Source organism: Cryptomeria japonica, chromosome 3 (genome assembly GCF_030272615.1).
Source record: "Cryptomeria japonica chromosome 3, Sugi_1.0, whole genome shotgun sequence".
Lineage (NCBI taxonomy): Eukaryota > Viridiplantae > Streptophyta > Pinopsida > Cupressales > Cupressaceae > Cryptomeria > Cryptomeria japonica.
In genome coordinates, this window is record NC_081407.1 from 109,930,393 (window position 1) to 109,952,974 (window position 22,582).

Consider the following 22,582-nt stretch of genomic DNA (forward strand, 5'->3'; position numbering starts at 1 on the left):
TTTCCTCATAATGGAGTCGAGGTAAAAGTTAACGGTGATCCTAATCCGTTCATATATTGCAATAACCTGAGATCACATACTGAGACCATCATTCCCAGTAATCGTGAAGCTGTTCCTTCTTCGGCATACATTGACCATGAGTCATTGAAACCTTCGACATCAAAACAAGGTGAACTTAAAGGCAAATTTCATGACAAAGGCATGGGAGAATACACTCTAAATCAGACAATGTATTTACGACAAGTCGTGAGCTCTCCAAAAGAATATGGAAGGCCACATCCTAACAAACAAATCTCCATCATGGCATTCAAATGGGATCCTACTACCTTTCAAAGATGGGGCGAACTGGAAGAGGAAAATTTATACAAAATGCTTTACAAAGACATTGAAGAGGACACACATGATCAGATTAATATACCCTGTGAGAACTATGGCAAAGGCTTCAAGATTCTACAAAGATTCGGGTATGATGGAAAAAGCCCTCTTGGGTTACGCAAAGAAGGCGTCATGGAACCCTTACAACCTGCATTGACTGTAAAAAGGGAACGCTCAAAGGGACTTGGTTTTCTGACTTCCAAGATCCACACTAAAAGGACAGAAGAGGCATCACAAACCAAAGTTGCCAAAGTTCAACAAGAAGATTACTATTCCACAGATTCCAATGAATGGGAATGGGGTTCAGACAAATCCTCCAGTGACTATGAGCTCACCGAGACATTCAGAGAGCCAGATGAACCCACAGAAGAAGAGGAATTTTACAAAAAATTTAGAGTTGGTCAAGAAACAACTCATAAGGATTTCCCACAGTCTTCGTTTCAAGGTCTTAGATCGAAATCACATAGGATGAGGACACCTGTCCCAGAATGCGCTAATAGTGACGACAATTTGGATTCGCTCACGATCGAAACTGATGAGGAGAGTGCCATCGATGACCTCGACGATTGCCTCGATATACCCGAATATAACCACATCTTCAATCTTAGCCCTACAAATTTCGAAAACATTAAAAGCCTTCCCCTTGTTCACCACCAACTCATTGACTGGTATTATGAAGGACCAACACAATTTGACACATTCCAAAATGACGAAGCTATTATTGACTATCTTGGCATACGAGATGATCTTCCCCCTGGGGACCACAAAGCAGGATATACCATAGAACTCAACAACGTGGCATATTTCGGTGAGGGTGTCGGACCTTCCAGTCGCAAAAATGTGAAAATAAGAACAAAACAAGGGTCTTATGGCGAAAACCACACTGTGGCGCTATTTGACTCCAAAAAAGTAAAAAGAAAGGATGTATCTGAGGGCGAAAACCTCTCTGAGGCACCCGAAGATGGAAGGCTCAACATTCTCCCAGCATCATATGAGGAAAAATCATCCATGTTGGTAGAGGAGACTATCAAGACAAACATTGGTACGGAAGAGATTCCACACAACATATTCCTGGCTCAATCCTTGACAGAGTCCGAAAGATCAAAATTCATAAGCTTCTTCAAAGAACGACAAGTCAACTTTGCATGGTCATACGCTGATATGCCTGGACTAGATCCGGATTTGGTAATGCATCATTTGATAGTCAAACCGGGGGCAAAGCCAGTGAAACAGAAATTAAGAAAAATGCATCCGCAAGTAGCATTACTAGTCAAAGCAGAGCTGGAGAAATTACTGGATGTTGGATTCATACGCCCAATTGATTATCCTGAATGGATCTCCAATTTAGTACCTGTCAGTAAACCAGATCGCAGCATCAGAATATGTACAGATTTCAGAGACATCAACAAAGCTTGTCCGAAAGATGACTTCCCATTACCAAATATCGACTTGATTGTTGATCTCACAGCAGGTCACGAAATGTTATCTTTAATGGATGGATTTTCTGGCTATAATCAAATCAGGATTGCACCCGAGGATCAACACAAAACATCATTCACTTGTCCGTGGGGAACTTTCTGTTGGAATGTCATGCCCTTTGGGCTAAAAAATGCAGGTGCTACATATCAAAGAGTAATGACCACTATCTTTCATGATCTCATGCACATAACTGTGGAAGATTATGTTGATGATCTCTTGGGTAAATCAATAGATAGAGATACACATTTGGACATACTTTCAGTCGTCTTTGATCGGTTGGAAAAATACAAGGTAAGATTAAACCCCAAGAAATGTGTCTTTGGAGTAACCTCCGGGAAGCTCCTAGGATTCATTGTGTCCAAAAGAGGAATCGAAGCCGATCCAGCAAAAGTCAAGGCTATCTTGGACATGCCACCACCCAGAAATATCAGTCAACTTTGATCCTTACAAGGGAGACTCCAGTCTATACGAAGATTCATAGCACAACTTGCAGATAAGTGTAATCCTTTCCAGCACCTGCTACATAAAAACATCAAGTTCAAATGGGATGATAACTGTCAACAAGCTTTTCAGACACTCAAAGATTATCTTTTAAATCCGCCAGTTTTGATGCCACCAGTTCCAGATCAGCCTTTGCTACTATACATATCAGCTACTCCAACAGCACTGGGGGCACTCCTAGCACAACAAATAGCTAACGGCAAGGAAAAAGCAGTATACTATATCAGTCGCACATTGGTGGGATATGAGCTAAACTACACACCAATCAAGTGTGCATGTCTCGTTGTGGTCTTTGCTTCGCAGAAATTACGCCATTCTATGGTCACTCATAAGACTAAGTTGATTGCAAGAATTGATCCACTAAAATATCTTCTCAACAAAGCTACACTTACTGGGCGACTGGCCAAATGGGTAATGATCCTGAGTGAGTTCGACATCGAGTATGTGGACAGAAAAGCAATAAAAGGAAAAGCAATCGCGGATCAATTAGCAAATGCTCCCATGATAGATGATGCTCCTCTAAATTCAAAATTTCCAGATGAATCCATTCTAACAATATCACATGCAAAGCCATGGCAATTATACTTTGACGGCTCATACACACAGCATGGGGCAGGAGCTGGTATTCTCTTTATAACTCCTCAAGGCGATTCTATACCAAAATCATACCGCTTATCATTTCCTTGCACTAACAATATAGCGGACTATGAGGCATTAACAACTGGATTATGAATTGCAGTTCAGTGGAAGATCCAAGAACTTCGTGTTTTGGGGATTCTCAACTTGTCATCCATCAAGCAACTGATGATTACCAAACAAAAGATGAAAAATTAATGCCTTACAAGCAAATGGTGGATGATTTGAAACAGCACTTCACAAAGATAGATTTTGAGCAGATACCAAGAGAGCAGAATCGTGCTGCAGATGCCATGGCTACAATTGCTTCACTAATTGACCTGCCTCAAAATGAAACTTGCTATGAGTTCTTAATGGACAACCTGTTGGTTCCTTCATATGAGATCACTCCTACTGAAATGATATGCGTTGTTGGTCCCGAATCCCAGTTATATGGGTCCATATTCACATACCTTCGCGACAATATCTTACCTCCTGATCTATCAAACAACCAACGCCGCACTTTCATTCGCCAATCCTCTCGATATGTCATTCTAGCTGATATCCTATACCGACGAGGTCTATATGGCACTCTTCTTAGATGTTTAGAAAGCGACGAAGCTCAGATTGCGTTACGTGAAGTGCATGAGGGGATATGTGGTCCGCATCCTAGTGGTCCTACCTTAGCCAAGAAACTCATCAGGACTGGATATTACTGGCCCAATATGGAAAAAGACTCATATCAGTTTGTCAAGAAATGTAAGCAATGTCAAATTCATGGAGATCTCATACATGCACCAGCATAAGAACTACAACCACTTGCGTCTCCTTGGCCCTTTTGTCAGTGGGGACTCGATCTCATAGGCAAGATTCACCCTCCTTCTTCCAATGGTCATAAATTCATTATCACAGCCACAGAGTATTTCACAAAATGGATTGAAGCCATGCCTCACACAAGTCACTAGGAAACAAATTGCTACCTTCATCCTGAACTACATCATTTGCCGATATGGTATTCCCAATTCCATTATCACTGATAACGGGCGTCCATTCAAAAATCAGGATGTTCGTGAACTCTGTGAGTGCTTTGATATCTCCCATTGTTTCTCCACACCATATTACCCCCAAGGTAATGGCCAAGCTGAGGCGTCTAATAAAACAATTCTTAAAATCCTCAAAAAGACAGTCGACAACGTTGGTCGTAACTGGCATATCCAACTCAATCTTGCACTTTGGGCCTACCGCACAAGTGTCCGCACACCTATAGGAGCTACACCCTACTCACTTGTCTACGGCGCTGAAGCCATCTTGCCTATTGAGGTCGAGTTACCTTCTTTATGGGTCTCTTTGCAAAACATCATCAACGATGAAGATTACAGGGTCTCTCGCTTACAAGAACTAGAACTACTGGATGAACGGAGACAAACTGCTTTTAATCATCTTAAGGCTTACCAACAGCGAATGAGTCGCAGCTACAATCACAAATTCAAGCCTCGCACATTTGAGGTAGGTGACTTAGTCTTCAGAGAAAACCCCAAGAATCAGCAAGACAGAGATAAGAAGGGCAAGTTCGAACCAAACTGGCTGGGTCCTTACATCATCACAACAGTATATGGCTCTGGGGCATATCGGCTCTCAACTACAGAAGGTGAACCTTTGGAGGATCCTATCAACAGCACGCACCTTTGTCAGTTCTACACATAGCTCATCAGAGTATCCTAATTCAAAAAATACAAAAAATTTATAAAACAAAAAAAATCGTTACTTGGTGAAAACCTGGCAAACAGGCGCCTTGTGACACAAAAAACATTGAAAAATCGAAAAAAGTAAAGAGAAATAATTTCGTCCAACGGTGAAAACCACTTCGGTGGCGCCCTGGGCAAGTACCATGGTGAAAAATGGGTCACCAACGCCATGCGTAGAGACTTTGCTCCTCTCTCCTTCAGGATTCTCTTTCATCCTTTCACTTTGCACACACTCACATCCTATTCATTCATAATAAACTTACCCATTCCCATCATGGCTTATTATTGATCTACCCAAGATTGGTTAGCCATTCATAATAAACCTCCCTTTTCACATCCCTTTCCATCCATAATAAATCAGATCCTATCTGTGGCTAAGGCAAATCCTACGTCTAGTGATGGGTGTGGAACTGAGAACATCACATGTTTCAAGGAGTACAGTTTCTTCCAGCTTCCTTTAGTCTATTCACGCACAATCCACAATAAAGCAACATTTGCATCACAGATCCGCAATAAAATTTCGTCTTCTTCACAATAAAGTATTAGTTTCATGGATTCAGTCAGTTTCAGATGAGACACGGCAGCAACAATGGGCTTCAACAAAATCAAATCTTTCAACAGACTTAGACAACATATGGTTCAGTGCTATCTATCCTTTTTGTGAAAGTAAACATTGTGACCACAATCAAATAAGACTTATACAAGTGACAAGAGACACTAAACTTGAGGACTACAGTGGATGTTGGTGTCGAGTCTTGGTTTTCTTTTGATTTCATCTTTTTGGTGACATGTCTTTTAGCTTTTCCAGGATGTCTCTGACTAGAGATTCTATCTCCAGGATGTCTTTGACTAGAAAGGCGAGGATGGGGTATTGTCACCCATTTTCTTTTGCTGTCTATGGATTGTCTCTTAGTAATGCTATGACTTGTCCAAGGATATGAGGACACTGTGAGTCTAGTGTGAACTGGGGCATTCCTTGTTTGTGACTGTCTTATCTCCATGCAAACGGGTACAATGACTTTCTGGGTCAAACATATGCCTCGATTGTCATAACCTACTTGCCATAATAAAGCTCAATGATGATAACGCACAAGAAGCTCTTTCACTTTCATATCTTCTGTCTTTCATCCCCCCTTTCTTGATTGACTTCCATCATCCTTCTCGAGTCCGCGTAGCCTGCTATCACATGACTGAGTATGATGACACACCAAAAACATTTGCATTTCATATAGTTACACCTGCATTTCCACATATAAGCATTTCACACATACATATAGATATCACAATTGCATCACATCCTGCACACAACACTTGTTAGCACAATTATCATTTGCATTATCATATTCATCTGCATGACATACATTCACATTTGCATCATGCATCACATATACAACATAAAAGAACAAAAATATTGCATTGTGTCATATACATATTTGCATCCATATCATAAGCATCACATAAGAACATCTCATCACATAGGTACACATGCATATAGCTGCCGCAAAAATGAATCATCTCTCATATATAATCAAATGTGTCATGATACAATGATGTCAAAAGAATCATATGGCTACAAAATCACCCGTAGGTGTCTACAATACAAAAAAAATGGTACAAATACTGATACAAGGGAGCCCTCTATGGCTATGATGAACTCCCTCCCTCGGAGCCGCCTGGCTTCGACGGAATCTGAGCTCTAGATGGACCCGCTCCAGGATCACCCTGCCTATCTGGTGGTGGTGGAGGACCCATGACCCCACCACTCGATGCCTGTCTCCTTCGGCTCCCTCCCGTAGCCGTCGCTGTCCGCGATGGTCTATGAAAGCTCCTCGCCCGCTGATCTGTTGGCACGACACCATAATACAGGTCCCTCTAGTAGGCGATCTCCTCTCCGGCTCGCAGCACATATGCGTAGCCTGCTCCTGCATCCTCCGCCGCCTGCCTCCCTGCCCTCAGCGCGGTCTCAGCCTCAGTATAGCGCTGAATCGCCTGATCCCTCTCCCGCTCAGTATCCCTGAGCCTGGTCCTGAGTCGGTCCCTCTCCCGCTCCAGATCCTGGATCTCATCTGCCTGGCCCTGGCAGATCTCCCTGAGCTCAATCAGCTCATCCTCCTCTGGATCCCCGCCCTCTGCCCCTGCCTGTGGCTCTCCCTCTGCGGGTGCCTGTACCTGTGCTTGTGCCTGAATGGGTACTTGTCTCTGTCCATGCCTAGGTCCCTGTCCCTATCTCTGACCCTGCACCTATGCCTGTACAGGCACCTGTCCCTGTCCCTGTCCCTATCTCTGTCCCTATCTAGGACCCTGTGCTGCTGGTACCTGCAGGGGCAATCCACTGCGACCCCTCACCACCTGGGCCTGTCCCTCCTGTCCACCCTCCCTCCGAGGTGCCACCCTCCTCTCCCCAACTACTCCCCTCCGCCTCCGTCGGCCTCTGCCTCCATCACCCCCACCGTCCTCATCATCATCTCCTCCTACCTCTCCCTCTAGTAGCTCCCCTGGATCTGTCAGTCGAGGGAATGGATGCTCTGCCCAGTAAGCTGTATACTCTGCATCCATACCTGCATCCTTAATCTCCGACCACATATCCCAGGGTAGGGGCATCATCTCTGCCAGCTGTGTGACTGCCTGATCATATGATAATAATGGCCCGAACTGCGCCTGATCCCTCACTGTGCGGGCATACATACCCGAGCCTCGTGGCATCCTCTGGATCCTGCCAAACTGTCTGCCAACTCTATCCACCAGCTGTCTCTCCAGTATATAGGGCATCTGCCCAATCAAATATCTGCTCCTGAAGGTATAAGGCATCTCCACTGCGTCATCCTCCCACTCCTCGCACCCCAGGTACGGCCTCCAGATGACTACATCAATGTCATCTATCACACGCCTCCAGTGCTCTAACCTGCTAATCCGAGGTCGTGAAGTAATCATATCATAAAGATGTACAAAGCTCTGCCCCTGACCTCTGCCCCTGAAGTGTATCGGGCGTGTGATAGGCAGATGCTCGTATGCCCACACCTGTAGCAGCGTCACTCCACAACCCAGTCCCACTGATCCATGGTAGACGAACTGGTGCAGCTCATAATACAGATGTGCCAAGACACATGGACCCCATGCATACCTGGTGTGCTCAGTCACCAATATCTCCAGTGCTCCTCCCCAGCCCACTGCCAACCCCCGTGTCGCCCTGTCCGGACACAGGAAACCACTGATGGCTCCTCCGATCATAGCTGGCAAGGCTAACCGTGTCGCAGTCATGGTATCCCATGCCACGTGCCCTACTCTCATCTCTAGCCCGGGATCCTGGAACACCCGTCTCAAAGCCTCCCTGTCTCCGTCACGATCGTATGGGATCAGCTCTCCATCGATCGGTATATGCAATATCCTGTAGACATCCTCGAGGGTCACTGTCATCTCCCCCATCAGCAAATGAAAAGTGCAGGTCTCGGAGTGCCATCTCTCCGCCAGTGCAGTCAACAATCCCATGTTCGCCCGAAACTCAGGCACATATAGCACATGTCTGAGGCCCATCTCCTCAATAGCAGCTTTGTCCTCAAACGACAACTCTGGTCGCAATCTCTGTGTAGACGGGAATCTCTCCCGTGACTCTAGCATAGGCAGATACTCCTGCAGTCAAACAATCGAATCATGTCAATTATCATGGCATTCACTGTTCATCACAAAATGCTACTTGCTATCTAAATGTATATGGTTATCTATCCTAGTGACACTCACTGTTCATCACAAAGTGTTGCTATCTATCCTAGTAGTGCTCCCTGTTCATCACAAAGTACTACGTGTGTGACATTCCCTGTTCCTCACAAAGTGTTACTCACATTTAGCACTCCCTATTCATCACAAAGTGCTGCTCATCCTTTGGGTACTCCCTGTTCATCACAAAGTACTCTATCTTGGTGCTCCCTGTTCATCACAAAGTACTCTATCTTGGTGCTCCCTGTTCATCACAAAGTGCCTTGATCTATCCTAGTCTTCCTAGAGGACCTGTTTGAGTGTATTCTCTCAACAGCTTATCCAATCGACAGCGTATGTTCATCACAGAACTGCCGATTTGACCTAGAAGACCCAAACCTTGCATTTTCTGACATAAACGCGCTTTAAACTCACAAACGCGTCTCTTGACTGCACAAGCGCGCTTACACAATGCAGACGCGCCTGTTTGACATAAACGTGCCTAAATTACTCACAAACGCGACTTTGGAACATAAACGCCCCTACAGGACATAAACACGCCTGCATCAAGCACAAACGCGGTTCCAGACGTAAACGTGCCTGGAACTGACACAGACGCACCTGGCGGACACAGACGCGCCTGGCACCGATGCAGACGCGGTTGCACATTTTTGCACTTTTTTTGTGCCCTATTCCTAAGCGCATTTATTGCTAACTAGCATGCATTAATGACAAAATTGAATGCGTCAAAGTACAAGGAGGTTTGGTGGTACTTACCGGCTCTCCTGCCTCTGCTGGCCTCTGAAATCGGCGAACACGATCAAATCTATGCACGAAAGCCATCGCTGCTGACTGCTCCTGCTCTTTTCTCGCTCTGCACTTTGATCTCATGAAGGTGTAGATGACAATGAGGATGTATTTTCCCCCGTGGTCTATCTTATAGCCTGCCCTAGCCCTCGCATTCATTTTTCGAGTCAGTCTTCATTATCCCGTGACTTTGTCACTTTATCCGGTCAGTCCATTCTAGCCTTCCTTTCTTATTGAGAGATTGTCTGCAATCTTTTCAGACATTTTCATCCAATCTCTCGAGGGGGCATATCATTCCCATTCTGGGGCAACTCTATATCAGTTCATCTTATCTTCTTTGAAACAACGCGACAAGCCGCATTGTCTCAAAGAGGGGCAAAATGTAGACACCTAAAATTGTCCAAGCTTATTAAATAAATATTTTATTTATTTAATTATTTAAGCCTAATTCTTCTATTAATTAAATAAATCCTTATTTATTTAATTAATTCATTTATCCTCTTCTAGCCTTATTTCTCATTTAAATAAATACATTTATTTATTTAAATTATCCTCTTCCTAAATTAAATAAATATCTTATTTATTTAATTGATCCCACTTCTTCTATTAATTAAATAAATCTTTATTTATTTAATTAAGTCATTACCCTTTTCTACCTATGACACATGTCATTCATCTCTTAATTCCTACACTACCTACCTCTTTCATTATTTTGCTATTTCTTATACCTACCCTCTAATCCTAGCCGACCTCCTTTTTACACCTCTCAATCTTATCCCTCCATTTCATATTGTGTCTTCTATTTAAGGAGATGCCTTCTTCATTATCAAACCCTAATGAATCATTCTAATCACTCATGCTAATGACCTAATTTGGAGGACTTGGCTACACTACGATCCTACTTGCAACCACATTCCGTTCTTTGTTGAGCTCTTGTGCATATAAAATCTGAGAGCAAATATATCAAGCAAGATCAATGGAGATAGGAAGAATGGAGATCAAAACCCTATTGGGCATGTGATGGTATAATCTTTGTGATTTCATGTGATTTGCATTGTCTTAGGTAATCTTCATATGTTATGGTGGATCTTTGTTGATTGTTAGGCTAGGGTTTAGTGGTTGAATTCATTTAGCCTTTCAATATTGTTATTATTGTTATCCATTTTCACCATAAACAGATACCATTTCCACAGCATTGTGAGATCCCTAAATATGACAAATACGATGAAAAATCTGATCCTCAAGATCACATTAGGGAGTTTTGTACTATGAGTATGGAATTTGCGCACGACGAAACTTACCTGATGCATATTTTCCTTAGGACTTTAAATGGACAATCAATGGGAGGGTTTTCAAGATTACCATATAGAATCAAATCTTTTCAAGAACTCGTGAATATATTTATTTCACAATACTCCTACAATGTAAGGAATGAGATAACAATGTTGGATTTTTGCAATGTTAAACAAAATAATGGTGAATCTTTTATGATCTTCTTGCAGCGATGGAAACAAACGTTTAATATGTATCCAAGAGATGTACCTGATCAAGAAAAGATGGACATATTCATTGATAATCTTATCAGTGAAATGAGTTATCGACTAAAAATGCAATGTTCTCCCTTTTTCACCAAGATGATTGAGAATGGTCTGAAAATAGAAGATGCGATGGTAAAGAAAGGAGAGCTAAAACTTTACAATAATTCTTACAACAACAACAACAATGATAAACCCAAGTTTTGGTCAAAGAATAGGAATGTCATCAATAGAGGAAATGATGACAATAGTGCTACGAAACAACAACCAATGTTTAATCTATCAAGTCAAATCCCAAACAATAACAATCAAGAAAGCAATAAATTCAAGTCCTTCTTCTCCAATCCTTGTAGGAAATTCACAAACATTGGAGAACCCTTGGAATCAACTTTAAAAACTCTTCTTCCAAACAAACTGATTGTTTTACCAAAAGCAAGAAGTTATGAACCACAAGTCAAGCCTAATTGGTGGAATGACAATCATTTTTGTAATTACCATCAGAACAAAGGACAACAAACTAATGATTGTCGGAGATTGAAACACCTTATCCAGGATCTAATTGATAATGGAACTATCACAGTGGATAGCCATAAGACAAATGAATCACACCTAGTCTTCAAAACTCCGCTTCTGAATTATGAAAAAGGTGAACAATCCCAATTAAAAGATGACAAAGGAAAAGCCAAAGTGAACTACACTTATACATATGATGATGTGGTAAATGTCATCATTATTAAAAATAACACACCTTCAGAGCCAATCAATGTCATTACGAGAAGCAAAGTGAAGGTCTCCTTTCCAGGGATAACAAAAGACTCAACATCCACTTTGTTGGCGGCAATATTGTACACGAATAAAACTAGTTAATTAAGTTGTAATTATCTTTGTTAGTTAGGAAACCGAGGGATGGTAGCTATGGTGCAACGGTTGGCACTCACACCCCCTCGGTACCTTTATATACCTTGGAGGTAACTTGTACAAGGGGGCACGACTATGAATGGAATAACATCTTCTATATTTTATCTGATATCTATGGCATTATTATTCTGCATTACGTGTTTTATCTGTATGTTTTAAGCGATTCACCCAAGAGGATAAACATTTAGCGTCGCCGCCTAGACATACTCGGGAAAGAAAGGAGTGGATGGCGCACGGACATGATGGGCCTACCCGTTGGTGAGATAAACCCAGAGGTCGATGACGCACAAACAGAGCTCTACCACGGAGAATACACTGCAATGAGGGAATTCTCAATCCTCCTTCAGGTGGCCATCGAGACCTACGTCCGAAGGGAGGCCACAGAGGCTGAAATCCCAACAAGTGTCGTGTGGACCACACTAGAAGTTATCCCCGCAGTAAATCGGTTGATGAACCACCTCCCCCGATTGCTTGCACACGCATCACTGGCACAACGAACTCGCCTAGAGGAGATTGCCCAGGAAGAGTGACGCCAACAAATCCTCCAATAGTACAAAGAAAACAGTTGTCGGGAAGCAGAGTGTGATGGCACAAGGCCAAGAGGAAATTGAACCCTGAATCCCAGAAGGATAAAAGAGCATTCTATATTTGAATAAAGGTGTCATAATATTGACACAAGTTGTATCTGATGAGATGAATTAATAAAGGACTGTCATGTTTTTATGTGTTATTATTTATGGAAATGTACGGGAATTAATGCCCAACCTATTAAACAAAGATAGAAATAAGAAAGCACAAATGGAGGAGTGGGAGGTTGCACAGAGGGCCTTGATTTTGGAACAACAAGTAGAATGTAGACGGAGGCTGAGGCAACTTGTTGAAGGATGACCTGCCGAAGGGTGGCCCAAAGGGAGCCAAGGAGGTGTCACGGAGGGGGCAGAAGTTGAGGGAAATTTATACACGTCACCAGAACACCATAGGGTGAGAAGCCACGAAGAGTTTTTGGAGGAAAAAAGGTTACGAAGCAATCTAGTCGAAGAGACCCGGGATCAATTCAGGAACTTATCCCTTACACCGTGAAGTGAGGACCACTAAAGGGAGCCAGTAGCGAGCGCGGGTGAGAACAGAGGGGAGGACAACCATACGGCTGTAGGCATAGGGGAGCCGCAGACACACAACAGACAAAACACCGTACTGTCACAACCCTCCTTTATCATTTTTTTTTATTTAAATACAAAACGTTATTTATACTCTTTGGATGAATTATTGAATGAATATTGTAAGGGAATAAATTAATAAACCACACACACATGGAAAATGCATATATATTTTAAATTGTTATTTAATTTCCCTCACCCAAATTAAGGCACATGTTGTAGGAGGAATAAGAAGCTTCTAGAGGCTTCTCCACCTCCTTGCATGTAACTCCTCCCACTAAGCCTAATTAATTTGCATGGAGGCCAAATTGGGAGAAGAATCTCTTTTTTTTAAATTAAAAAATAGGTAGTGGGAAATTGTAATTTCTTTTATAAAATGGGAACAAGTTTCAAAGGAAAAGCTAGCTAATCTGGATAAGAAATTTCTGCAAGTTGAATTCTCTTTGGTAGTCCACTTCATTGGCAGCTAGGATTTTGTTAGAGGATTTTTTTCTTCAAATTGGAGGATCAAGGAAGACTCCACACCACCTTCAAGCATCCAGGTTCCTCTAACTTAGTTCATGCATCTCATTTTTTTTATGGTAGATTAGATTGATTAGATTAATTATGAGTATGAAAATTTAATTGTATTTTGTTAAAGAATTAGTTTAGATTTTGTAGAAAATGAGAATCCTAGTTTTAGTAAGATTCATTGTTAAATTTCTTGATATGAAATTAGTTTTTTTTTTAGATTTTGTAAAGAAGGAGATTTGTTGTTAGAATAGATTCATTGTTTAAATTTTAATAAGAGATTAGTTTCAGCTTTTTAGAGAATAAAAATTCATTGTTTGATAAGAAAATTTGTTTCAGATTTGTAGAATGAAATTCATTTTTTTTGAAAATAAGATTCATTGTTTTAAATTTTTAGTTTCAGATTTTAGAGAATAAAATTCATTGTTTTTGTCTTAGAATGAAATTCATTTCTTTTGAAAATAAGATACATTAGTTTCAGATTTTAGAGAATAAAATTCATTGTCTGATAAGAAAATTTGTTTCGGATTTGTAGAATGAAATTCATTTTTTTCTTGAAATATAAGATTCATTGTTTTAATTCCGATAAGAAATTAGTTTCAGAGTAAATAGAAATTAGATTATTGTCTTCAGTTTATTTTGATAAAAACTAGATCTCCCTGTGTGTAGAAATAAATCCTCTCTCTCTGTGAATGAAATCTCCCTGTGAAAAGAAATAAATCTTCTTTATCTGTGAACGAATTTTCCCTGTGAAAAGAATAAAGGAAATGAAAAAAAAACCTCTCTGGCTATTGCTTCATTATATTTTATCTCTGAATATCAATCTGCCACATTGTTATTCCCTGTATCTACCCTGCTCTGGGTGATTTTCAATAGATTAAAATACATTACTCCTGTAAGAAAAAAATAATAACAATAATATTGTTTGCAAAAACATATATATATATATACATATATATATATATATATATGTATATATATATATACATGTATATATATATACATATATATATACATATATATATATATGTATGTATATATATATGTATATATATATATACATATATATATATATATGTATATATATATGTATATATATATACATGTATATATATATATATACATATATATATATATATATATACATATATATATATATATACGTGCACATATAAATAACAAAAAATGGAAGTCGTTCAAAAAAAAACCTCTTAAAAATACCACCTTCGCCCCGCAACGCATGGCGTTTTGCATTATTATTAACCTGCATGCAAGGACGGTTACGTAGTAACCGATTGCAGGGTACAGACGGGCCTGCAGGGTCCCCTCATCCCTGCGGACCTGCGCATGCAGGGCCGCAGGGGTGATGGGACCCGTGGTCCCCACCCCGCAACCCTTGCTACCATCATAATAAAATACAAGCCCATCCCATTTAAATTTGGTTTTTTTTAGTATTTCGAAATTTGGAATTTTATTTGTTTGTTTTTTTTAAAAGAATAATAACCTAAATTAATTACCATGTAGTTAATGTTTTTTTTGGGGGGTTGATAATAATGACACTTAGGAAATGATGACTTCTTTATTCCTTAGTGTAAATTTAAGGAGATTGACTTTCAATTAAAAATGAGATTAATGTGTAGCAAGATTTTTATTAAACTATTAAGAATCGTTGGGACACTCGATTGGCCCTTAGAGATTTACTTACCTTATTACAAGTACTTAGATTTAATCGTTATTTTGGATTCGTTAAGTCATCTTGCATCATAGATTAATTGCTTTCGTTAATGGTTCATAACATGCGAATTATTTATAGGATAATTAATCTTTCATGCAATTATTACTATGCAAGTTTCATTTGTTATGCAAATTTACACTTCAAGTAGTTACTTCAATTATTTACGTTTTCATTTTCGTTATTCGTAGTTAGATAACTAAATAAAGGAAGTTGGAAAACCAAAACTAGCAGCGTTCGGTATATATGGTGCCTCTGGGTCACACTTACAGGTAATGTCGTCGTGTTGAACTACTGCACTTAACGCCTAATAAAGCTGCATTAACGACGTTTGTGGCATCGTCCCTATAAATCGTCGGGGAGTAATAAGGGACATTTGGAAGTTAAAAATCCAAGGGGCGGGTAATCCCTCTTGGATCGATAATTTAATAAGATAACTTTTAACTGAATTCCACATCCGTTGAGATAAACCATAGTAAACCCCTCTTAGGGATGGTCAAGTTAAGAGCTCTCATGAAAATTACTTTATTTATTTATTTATTTATTTATTTATTCACCTCGAAGGGATATTGGTGATTGAAATTGGGTGACGCTCATGATAAGAATTAGGTTCTAGTTATTTTGTTAGGCCACAAGCAATAGGCCATCTTGAGCCTTCGCTTAAATGCTACCTTCGTGGGTAGCAACCGCAGAGAAACTGTCTGGGACACTGACCCTAGAAAGGGTTGCATACCCACAAAATCAGTTTACATCAAACCATAGATTAGAAAACAGAACTACATACTTTACGCCTTGATCCCGTGCCGAAGCGGGTATGTAGGCAGTCTTGGGACGGAGTTGTCCCTTGTACTCAGGCGTTCGTGGGTGGGGTTTAGGCTTGGTTGAGTAAGAATCCTAATTGAAAGATAAGATAATCAAACTTAATTCGATGCATACTCGGAAGGAATCCCGTATGGATTCGCTTGACTTCCCGAGGCTTTAAGCCAAATTCCGAGGCGGAATTCAAGCTTGTATTATTTTCTTATTACTCCTAAGGACGGCGACCTCGGTGCATTCTTGTTAGAAGAATGTAGTACTTAGTGAGTGGCTCAGGACCCAAATGGTCCCGATGAGTCTAAGTCTATGGCCAGAGCATCTCCTATCCCGTTTGGATGGATGCCTACCCCGTATGGGTAGATGCCTATCCCGTATTGGATAGATGGAATTTACGTCCCGTATGGACAATTGCCTAACCCGTATGGTTAGAAGCTCATCCTGAATGGATGAATGCCCAATCCTATTCGGATGGATGCCCAGAGTATGCAATTGAAATAAACATAATAAAGGAAAAAAAAAATATACTCAATTCTTGTTGGATTAATCTAGGGTGGGTTATTACACGTACCCCCAGTCACCCAAGTAGGACACACCATCGGCGCCGGAGGGAGTGGCGTGGGTGCATGACAAACACAGCCACAGCTACCTATGGGGACACGACCCCCATCAATGGCCAGTAAAAAAAAATTGTCGAAGTTCAACGGTGACTGGAAGGAAGATCCTGTCCCCCATTGCCGCACTTGCGAAACCATATGGTCAACGAACGGTGTTACCAACCAGGACGAATGGGTAGCACAATTTCCAACAACCTTAAGGGGAGTGGCCATTGACTGGTACTCATATACAGATAAGGCCAAAGTCGGCACATGGCCCGACCTGAAGAAGGAGTTTGGGATACAGTTCCGCCTCCTCAGAGACGACAATGAAATAGTAGCCAAAATCTATGCAACAAAGCAGAACAAGAACAAGACTATCTGAGCCTATAGTCAGTGGCTTAAGGAACTGTTGGGGAAAATGGAGAGTCAACCAACGGATGGGTTGAAAAAGAGATTGTTCATGGAGGGACTGAAACACTCCCTCTGGAAGAAGATGAAAATTGTTCCACCAACCTCGTACGAAGATGCATATAATAGAGCGATGGATCGAGAGAGAGAGACCAAGACATCCAAGGAAAAAAAGAAGAAGCATATCTGGTTTGAGGATGATGACTCTTCCGAGGGAAGCACCAGTGATGGCGAGGCTGCCAAAAAGGTGCAAGCGCTCTAGAAAGACATGGAGCGAATGAGGAGAGAATTTAAAACAATGAGAAGCATGGGTCGGACCGAAGGGGATGTATGGTGCATAGAATGCAAAGAGGAAGGACATACGAAGGGTACTTGCATGAAGAAGGCCTTTTACAAGATTTGCCAAGTGATGGGACACTCCATCAAGGAGTGCCCATACAACATGAAGATCTGAAGTACGCAAATGAACCAAGTGTTGTTCACTGAGCAGGCCACAACATCCGCACCAGCAAGTACGACCCAACAAACGAACACAACGACATCATTTGGAGGTTACCAGGACAACAGACGCAGCGGTGGAAGAAATAACAACAATAACAATAACAAAAGTCATATGCAATATGATGCCAAGGGTCGGCCAATGATACAATGTAGGGCCTGCAATCAATGGGGGCACTTCACCTAGGATTGCACGAAGGAAGCCACTCTTCAGCACCTCTGTCGATGGTGTGAGCCAGGCGACCATGAGGATGCAAATCGCCCAAAGCTAGGGGTTAATCGCCTCAACATTGAGAAGATTGGTGAGAAAGAAGTATTGGCGATCACCTGCGCTCAGACGAAAAAGGTCACTTATCTGGACCCCTGTATGGAGAAGGAGAGGTTATGGGAGGCAAAAGCCAATATTGAACGTGAGAAGACGACCGAATGACGGAACAACGAGGTGGTGAGTACATCACCCCGTATGGAAGCTGAAAATAACATCATTGGGCAAGTACTGCAGATGGAAGTGCCTATAAGGGTAAGGGACCTTCTGGAAACAATGCCACAATTGAGAACCACCATTTTTAGTTCCATGCAAACCACTACGCAGGCACCTTTGCATGCCACATTGACATAAGTTTCGGTCAGCCCCTCAGTTGACCCAATGTTGTTGGCCTTGAATAGTGGTCGGCATCCTGTTGTAGTAGAGATGGGAATTCTCGGGGCTATCCTCAAAGACACCATCGTGGACAGAGGTTCAGGGGTGAATGTACTTCTAGAGGATACGTGGAAGAAGCTCAGGAAGCCAACACTATGGCCACCCACGTTCAACTTGGTAGGTGCAGACTAGCGCGACATCAAGACACTTGCCACCCTGATGGCCCAGCCGGTCACCATCGACACGCAACCCTTCATACTAGATTTTGTGGTAATCCCACTCAAGAAGAAGGGGTACAATGCCATCTTAGGCAGAGGGTGGCTAGTTACAACAAAGGTGAACCACGACTGGAAAAAGAACACCCTTTCTATGGAGAAAGGGGGGTGGAAGTACACCATTGCTCTGAGGACCCAGGTTGTCGACAAGGAATTGGCGTCATCTGACTCAGATTCAAAGGATTCAAATAGATGGGAGTGGGACTCTTATGAAGGTAAAGACGAGAGGGAACCAAATGAGGAAGGAGTGCTGGAACTTAGCGGATGTTCAGAAGATGACACTTCCTCATTGAATGGACTCTTCCACTAGCAAATGGAAGACTATGAAGTGTTTCATTCGACTTGTCACATGCTACAAAATTGAGGACGATCCAAGCGAGAAGGAGGAGTTTCCGCCATAATACACGGAGTACAAGGAGGGAGGCACCAAAGTAAATGATGTCTCGGCATACGAATTTTTGAAAGATAGAACAATGCGGTATGAAGACCCCACTGTGAAGAAGACAAACCTGGGAGACACTGCCAATCCCTGAAATATCTGGGTAGGCGACAATTGGAGCCCAGTGCTGAAGGGTGCAACATTCAAAATCTTCCTGGAATACAAGGACGTATTCGTGTATTCCTACAAGGATCTGAAGGGGGTTCTGCCAGAAATGTGTGTCCACTAGATACCATTGGTCCCAAGATCTCAACCGGTACAGAAGAGGCCGTATCGAATGAACAAAAACTATGCTGCCAAGGTGAACAAGGAAATCGAATGGATGTTGGAGGTTGACATCATATTTTGAGTGGATACAAGTGAGTGGGTCTCGTCGATTGTGATTTCACTAAAGAAGGAGGCCAATGAGATCCGCATTTGTGTGGATTTTTTGTGCCTCAACACAGTCACCATCAAGGACGTGTTTCCAATACCCTTCACGGATAATATCCAAGAGGAGGTGGTTGGCCATGAAATGTACTCATTTATCGACGGCTTCTCAGGGTACAACCAGATTTAGATAGCTGAGGAGGACAAGCTGAAGACCACCTTTGTGGTAGAAGATGGAGTCTATGCATACAATCGGATGCCTTTCGGGTTGTGCAATGCTCCCGCAACCTTCCTGAGGATAGTTATTCACATCTTTGATAAGATGTCAGTGGGAAATTTTAAAGCCTTTTTGGATGACTAGTCGATTTTTAGTAGCGAAGACACTCACTTGGTGGCGCTAAGAGAGTGCATGGAGCGATGCCGAAGGGCCAAGATCGCCTTAAATCCATGAAAATGTCAATTTATGGTACCACAAGGGAAGTTGTTGGGCCATATCGTTTGTAAAGTTGGACTGAAAATTGACCCGGATAAGGTACGGGTAATTGTGGAAATGGAATCGCCCATTGATGTGACAGGAGTCTCGTCCTTTTTGGGACACATTGGATACTACCAAAAGTTCATCAAGAACTTTGCCCAACTTTCATTTCCACTCGACAAACTAACTCGAAAGGGTGAACCATACATATGGGAATTGGCACAAAGGGAAGCATTTCAGGAACTCAAGATGAGACTGGTGGCAGCACCCATTCTGGCCTATCCAAACTGGGACCGAGAGTTCCACATACACGTGGATGCCTCAAACTATGCCATTGGTGCTACGCTAGCACAGGAAGGGGCACACAGGTTGGATCACCCCATCTATTTTGCGAGCAGGTTGATGTCGAAAGCCGAGAGGAACTACAATACCACCAAGAGGGAGGCCCTCGGGATGGTCTATGTCGTACAGAAATTTTGACACTACCTGCTGGCGACACCTTTCACCTTCTATGTGGACCATCAGGCCTTGATGTACCTGGTAAACAAACCCATCATCCAAGGCAGGATAAGCAGGTGGCTACTACTACTTCAAGAGTTTACATTCACAATAATTGTACGGCCAGGCAAAAGCCATGTCATTGCTGACCAATTGTCCCGGATCAGGTCCGGAGAACCGCCAGAAGGGGTAAATGACGACTTTCCAGATGCCCACCTATTCAAGATCGTAGTACTACCACCATGGTATACTGCCATTGGGGAATGTCTCTCCACCTTCGTATTTCCCCAAGGCATGCCACCAAGAGAACAATGAAAACTTGTGTTGATAATCCACATGTTCCAGCTGATTAATGGTTTACTGTATAAAATGGGGCCCGACGAGGTGTTTAGTTGGTGTGTGATGGAGAAAGAGGTACCAAGCATCATGAGGGAAGTACATGAGGGGCCCGCGGGAGGCCATATGGGACCAGACACTACGATAAGGAAGGTATTGCTAGCAGGCCTCTAGCGGCCCACATTATATAATGATGCGAGAGAATAGGTAGTAGGTTGTGATACCTGCTAGAGAGCGGGGAGGCCACTAAAAAGGGATTACATGCCCCTCAACCCTTCGCATGCTTAATAACTATTCTAGCGCTGGGGGGCTGGATTTTATCGGGCCGCTCAAGGTGAGTCGCGCTAGGAGATGTCGCTACATTTTGGTAGCCATAGAATATTTAACCAAGTGGGTTGAAGCGTGGGCCCTACCTGACAACTCGACCGTAAGTACAACAAGATTCATCTACGAGCAAATTATTACACGATATGGGATCCCTATGCAGTTGACAAGCTACAGGGGTGGACATTTTGTGAATCACGTTATTAAACTCCTTACTACGAAATTCAAGATTTTCCATTCATTGTCTAGACACTATTACTCGCGAGTCAATGGGCAGGCCGAGGCTACCAACAAGATTCTCATGGGCATGATTTACAAGTCGTGCAGTGTCGAGGGAGAAGACTGGGAAGAAAAATTGCCTTCGGTCTTGTGGGCCTACCGCACAACCTACAAGGTGACCACCGGCCAAACTCTGTTCCAACTCATGTACGAGTAGGAAGATGTGGTGCTAGCGGAGTTCATGGTGCCAAGCCTTCACATTGCATTGGAGAATAGACTCGGGGATATGGAGAGCCTGAGGGAGAGACTGTATGCCTTAAGCAAGTTGAACGAAAAAAGAATGATGGCACAATGGGCTACAGAGGTAGCCCAACAAAGATAGAAGGTCTGGCACGACAAGCATCTTTGACGAATGAAGTTTACTTCGGGGCAATTAGTGTTGAAATTCAATGGGAGGAACGAAATCAAACCAAGAAAATTTAAAGTGTGATGTCTAGGCCCCTTCAAGGTACGCGAGGTCAATGCCAATGGGGCGATTAAGTTGCGGATGCTCGACGGGAAGGAGATACGAGACATCGTCAATGGGTCGAAATTAAAACAGTACCATGAACAGAGATGGGTGATCGATCTCGAACCCTCTAGAAGAAATAACAATTTAAAAAAAAACGTACGGTCGTACGGGTCCGTACGACAGTTGACCGTACGACCGATTTTTTTATTTTTATTTTTTAAAAAGTGCGGAGACACTATACGGTGGGGGCCACGCTAGTGGCACCGTGGGGTCACCATGCGGTGGCACCGCATGCCATCGTGCGGTGGCACTGTGTGTCCACTGTGCGGTGGCTCCACTATTAATAAACCGCAACGCCAAAGGAAAAATTAAAACGCAGACCCAAGGGAAAAATTACAATGCAGGCCCAAGGGAAAAATTACAACGCAGACCCAGCCAACAGTAAGCAAAAAAGAAATCATGGAGGAAGGAGATTGCATGCCACACACCCGCACGCCAAGTACACCCTACTATTGACTAATAGGAGCAAGGGAAATGCTGGTAGATGGAAGGAGAAAGTGGCAGGCTAGCAGTTGGAAGGAGGAAGTGGCAGGTGCAAGGAAGTTAAACTATAAAAGCAGATTAAGGGAATTAATCGGGGACCAATGTACACAAATAAGAACAAGGCGGATTGGAGAAAATGGTTATAGTCGTTAGAAGACAAGCTACAAAGAGGGCGAAGAAGTTCAGAATCAAGTGCGGACATAGGCAAACGAGTTTTGTCATCTGGTGTGCGTATTGCAGGCAGAATCGGGATGAGCAACAGTCAAAAAAGTAGAAAACATCGCCCAAAACTCCAGTTGACAAAGGACAAGGAAGAGGTAACAATAGATAATATTGTGTTCGAAGGTCTTAATGGCATGGAATGTAGGAATTGGTGGGCGAAAACACCTCAGGATGACTCGATAAAGAAAAACCTTCGCCAGGCACAGGCACACCGGGCCGTCCAAATGTCAGTTTTCTGTATAAAGGATTTTGAGGTGGTTTTGCGTACCATGATTGGCAGTTATGACAGACACAGCCACCAGTCTAAATTTGACTATTAGCACCAGCGGGTAACTATTTCTTTCACGAA